The sequence below is a fragment of the Zingiber officinale genome, unplaced genomic scaffold (genome assembly GCF_018446385.1).
Source record: "Zingiber officinale cultivar Zhangliang unplaced genomic scaffold, Zo_v1.1 ctg187, whole genome shotgun sequence".
NCBI lineage: Eukaryota > Viridiplantae > Streptophyta > Magnoliopsida > Zingiberales > Zingiberaceae > Zingiber > Zingiber officinale.
Genome location: NW_024589874.1, coordinates 323,551 through 329,550, shown reverse-complemented (window position 1 = coordinate 329,550; position 6,000 = coordinate 323,551).

Sequence of the window (6,000 nt, the reverse complement as noted above, 5' to 3'; positions counted from 1 at the left end):
AATGATAGATCTATTACTATATGATGTGGTTGAGATAAATGATGAATGTGTCTCTTTTTAAGCATTCAAATTAGTCATCTTGTTACCTGGTACTCTTACTACTTTTTCAACTATGATTTTTGGTCTTGGTTTACTAATATATTATTTATGTGTTTTTACAGTTTACAAATCTCAAGCACTCCAGAGTTGAAATTGATGAAGTGCGGTTCGAGTGGGCTGAATGCATGCTAGATTACATTTGAGTAGGAAAAGTATTTGATTTTTGAAAACTTTGGATGATGCATGCATTTGCATGGAATGTAAATTGCGTATATTGTCCCATGTCAATTTCTTTCTGATGGTGATATTCTAGGACTTCTGTAGCATGTATAATTCTTCTGTTTTTGTTCTTTGCTTAGTTAAGTAGACCAAATGATACTTTTGTTTGACAGATTAGAACAGTGGATGTTTTAACTCAGAAAACTAGGCATTTGAAGGTGAAAAGTGGTGAGATTAGGGAAATGAAAGGCGCAAGAAGAATGGAGCAGTATAGCAAGTTGAACAGATTCTGATTCTCATAATTTAATGTAGCCTCAGCTTGATTTTTGACTCACGATGTTCTACCTTAATGTGTTGTTAAAAGAATGTTCTACTTTGATTTTGATATCTATTAGATTTTGATGTAAAAAGAATGTTTGTGTATTTTATGGATACTGTTGTAAGAACAATATTTATGTATTTTATGGATACTGTTGAATGAAGAATATTTGTGTAATTTGTGAATATTTGTGTATTTTCTTGGTTACAGTCGATTTTTCACTGTTTCGGAAATCAAATTTGTGTTGGTAAAAAATACTGATATTACATCGGTTTTCCACCGCTGCAAAACCAGTGTCATTAACTAATATTACATCGGTCCTATACCGCTACCAAAAATGGTGTTATTTCCATATATTATTACATCAGTTTTAAGTCGTTGATGAAACAGTATCGTTAAGTGATACTACATCGGTTAATAACGGATTTGAAAACCGGTGTCGTTAAGTGATACTACACCAGTTTTAACCCGGTGTCTAAAATGGCAGACCTTTTACATCGCCTTCATAGACATCGGTCGAAAATGTAATAAACATCGGTGAAAAACCAATGTCTATGAGGGTTTTTGTTGTAGTGAGGATATTTGGTTTGGGATTTCGCCCCCTCTCCTTGGGAAAGGGTTCTCCCCTTCGGGGGAAACTCGAGAGCTTCATCCGCCGCCATCTCTAGACGTTCCGTCCATCTCCAAAGTAAGGAGGCATCACCAAGACATCGGAAACCTCGGCAAGAATCTCTTCTTCCCCTTCTTCTCACATCAAGGGTTGTAAGTGTTCTTTACTTTATGTTTTGGTCTCTCGCAATGGAGTAGATCTCCTTTTATATGGATGTAGGGAGTAGTTTTGGATAGGGTTTGATGTAAGAGTCATGTTCGTGCTTTTACTTGTTGGATGATTTCTCTTGCTTTGTTTCTATTTGATGTGCATGAGACTTGTTGCCTTGTCATGTTAAGTGATTGTGTAGGAATTGCTAATTTCGTAAAGAGAGGATCTTTGATCGTATACCCGAGGGGCCCTAATGTTAGGGGTAACCCGTTCACGGACGTCTAGGATATTCCCTTGAAAGGAGAGGCAACTTCTCTACAAGGAAGTCAGAGACCAAACCAAACCCCTATCTCTATCCCTAATGATACCGATTAGATTTGTATTCTTGTGATCTACCGAGGCGCCCTACTGACAGGGATTAACTGTAACAGGATTTCACAGGGATCTTCTCTGATTAGTACTTAAAGATAGTAGCTTTAACTTCTGACGAAGGTATGTTGATTGACAATGAGTAAAAGATAGAACATGATGCATCAGGTTCCACCATAATGAAACCGAATTCATAGAATTCATTTCCCAAAGCTCAATTCCCTCCAAGATCGATTCTCTCATCCTTCTCTTTCTCTCTTCAATCACTCTCGTTAGTTTGCAAGCGCCAAAGCCAACTTTCAACCGTCTAGATAACTTCCTTTGCGACATCTCTAGTGCTTAATCAACAGTCCCTGTGGTTCAATAATCTTATATATTACTGACGACGAATCCGTGCACTTGCGGAATCGTAACAATGACGCACAGAAAATAGAAGCAAAACTCTAAAGAAAGCGTACAAGTGTTCGAAATGCTAATTGCTTGTGTTGATTGAGCTTCTTGGACTAAGGCTATATTTATAACCTTGGTCGGGGCGCCTGGAAGGGTTCCAGGCATCTGGGAGGGAATAAAAATTTATCCCTTCTCGCATAGATCGTGTTTGGCCGTGATCAGGATAAAATTTCAGGTCCGGGCACCCGAAAGGGGTTTCGAGCAGCTCGGATTGGTCCGGGCGCCCGAAATAGTTCCGGGTGTCCGAACCACAATAGTCAACAAAGTTGACTTTTGGTCCGGTCCCTCTGCTCCAGTGCTACTCACCTCGGTCCCAATCTTTCGCTCCGATTCCGCTCGCTTGGATGATTTCAGCCAACCGAAATAAAGCTCACCCCGAACCCAATTTTGGCCTTCTCGAGCAACCTTCTACTCCGGCTTCTCGTCCCTCTAAAATGTTGCATGCCTCCTTCTCGTCCGCCTGTGTACTCTTCCGCAGCACCTCGTACCTCAGACGCACCGAGCCTGTCGGGTCTCTTCTGTGTCGTCCTTCTCGCTAGCTGCATCTTTTGCTCGACTCCCTATGGTCCTAAGCTCCTGCACAATTAAACACAAGGTTAAAATACCACAGGACCTAACTTAACTTGTTGATGACATCAAAACAACCTTGGAGTTCCAACAATATTACTTTTTGCTTACATGCAAAATCTTATCAGTGTTGTAATATAACTTTTAGTATAAAAATGACCGGCCCTAAGAACAGGGCAAATTGGGAGGATTTATCAATCCACTTGATGCTAAGATATACAAAATAAACCTAAACAACCCTAATGTTGGTAGGGTAAATAGGGTTTAGTGCCGACCAATATAAGATCCGGTCTAAACTTCCAGATCCCTGCATAGCAGTGTAGGGGTAAGTCTTATTATATATAGTTGCTCGGTCTAAAGTATCCGACGAACCTATGGTTGAGCTCCCAACTTCCCAATAAAAGCACTTTAAGAATACTATTGGTTGGGCGCAACATCGTTTGAACTTAAAGGACAACTCATTTCTCACTATTACAATACAACTTAGTATATAGTCTGGTCATCCTAATTGTCGATCAAAATGAATGGACTCAGTTCCCCATCCTTGTTAGTGTTGGTCCAGCAGAGCCAGCAAGAGGAGAGTGAATTGCCTTAAAAAAAACAACCCATTTCTCAATCCTTTGATTAAATTAGATTAGCACAATATTAATAATGAATTAATTGAATAACTAAATAAAAGAAATTAAGTGAATAATTCTATTTACTTTGTTACAACCTAGGTGGTTGTTAATCCAATGCGTTGAAGAAAACTCCACTAGAATTCTCCTTTGTTGCAGGCAGAGAAGCCTCTTACAGAAGTTGGTTACTTAAAAGAAAGACTAGGAAAGTGCACAATGCTTGTTGTTCAAGTTGTTGAATTATTCCTAACTTCAAAGGTCTTTTTATAGCCCCTAGAAAATTTCATCCGAACCTGGATTGTGCCTTCAATTGGGTGGAAGGCGCCTCCAGCGTGGCAAATCTTATCGCCGAAGACAAAATTTTATCTTCGGCTAATAGCTAGGGAAGAAGCCTTCAATAGGTTGGAAGATGTCTTCGTACAATTCATCTTAGGCACCTTCCAGCCATGGATGGCGTCTTTCACAAGGCAACTCAGCTGAAAAGTTGATCTCTTCACGTAGTTCTTCACATAGGTGATTCTTCGGCTAACTGGAGTTGAGGTCACTTGAACCCAACTCCGACCTTCTCTTCGAGTAGCCTTTCTCCCCGGCATCCCGTCCCTCAGTCCGTCGCATGCGTCCTTCTTGTTCGTTGGTGTACTCTTCCATATCATCTCGTCCTTCGATGCACCGATCCTGTAAACTCTCTTCTTGTATCATCCTTCTCGCTAGCTGCATCTTTCGCTTAACTTCTTGTGTTCCTAAGCTCTTGCACACCTAGAAACAAAGATCAAATACAACATGACCTAACTAAACTTAGTTGACACATCAAAACTACTCCAGGATACTAGCAGTAAGTCTCCTATTACATATAACCGATCAGATAAGGGTCCGGTTGGATCACCTCCAAGATACAACATTGTCAGGAAATCATAACAACCAGTCAGAGAATAATAACTATTCATTAAGGAATATTCTAATATCTGACATATACAAGCAATAAAACTTTATTATGAGATAGGCTACTCAGCTTCTATCATTATTATGGAGGTTATAAAAGACTATTCATACACGTATAACGGAAGATTTCTCGGAGGAAGACTATACGCCTTCGATCACCCAACAACTTCTAGCACCGAATATTCCTTGTATGACATTACTATACCATAGTATAGTTACCGATTGATACTCGTGCATTTACATCACATTTCAGTTATATACTTAGGTTTGTACCTATAAGTACACTCCTGTATACCTACGCAAGTGTATATATGTTAACAAAACTATACCTACATACATGTGATAGATATCATATCCTAACAGAGGAGTAGAGTATTCCATTGGGTAGATCCTGATTATACATTTGTTGTAGTGTTGTATATATGGAAATTATAAACAAGGTATATCTTGAATATAAATGATTCTTGATTTTTTTTTAATTATTGACAAAATCAGTATTCCATCGGTAAATATCGATTGTTTTTCAACGAAAACAACATTTCTATCGGTAATATCAAAATGAACTTTCTGACAGAAACTCCATTTTGATATTACTGACGGAATGAGTGTTTTCATCAGGAAAATTTGCTACGGAAAATAAATTTTCATAGTAAAATTTACCAACAGACCCAAATTCCATCTTTAAAATCGTTTCCAATGAATCACCTTCCGACAAATAATTTTCTGTCATAATTTTGTCCCTAAACCACTTCACCGACGGAATTGCAACGGAATATTCCGTTGGTAATCTCGATTTTTTTTGTAGTGTTAGAAATTGAGAATGAACAATTGTTTATGAATGTTTTGAAGATGCTCATGAAAGCCATTGCTTGGGAAGGAGCTAAATGTACCTTTGAACATGTAGCACACATGTCTGTGTTTGAAAAAAAATATTAAGGTAAGAACAAGCTATTATGACCTTTTTATCCACTTTTTGCTAGTGTGCTCATGACACAGTCATTATCTACTTTAGGGATTATGATGTAATATTGGTTGGTCTTCCATCTCTTTTGAACATCAGAGATGTAGTGTCAATGGCTAAGATGATGAAATGTTTTTCTTGAGGATGCAATAGGAAGTACCGTCTCTTTGTTAAATAAAATTATAGTTTCATGTGATTATATTGCTATAGATTATATTGATCTAAAAGCCATATAAATGGTATGACAGTTGAACAAGGTATGATAATTGTTTGAGTGTGGTGCTGATAGTTTTGCTCAAGTGTGTTGCTAAGGGTTGATCATGGTATGAGAATTATTTGAATTTTGATTCTATTTTTATTTCAATTTTGGTTTATAATAGCGTTAATAGAACATTTATAGCCCACGAATAAATATAACTGTAGCGCACAACAGACGACATCAATAATCTTAACACAAACACCTCCTTAACATCATACTTTGTACGTCGTAAATAGCCCCCGGAGCGACGATGTAGTGGAAGGGCGTCTAATTGTCACCTAGGCACCCACGGTTTGATTCTCAGATACGGGACATTTGCAGGGTCTTTTTTTTCTTCAAATGGGACTCACCACCAAGGGATGCTAGGCTTCTAGGCCTCCCACCGCAAGCGCATCCCGATTTACTCTGACAGCTGGTGGAAAATTTTTGTGTGATCGGGTATTCTCTTTTTTTTTTATGTTTGTCAATTCATTATATAAGCTAAAGAAATCAAAAAATAAA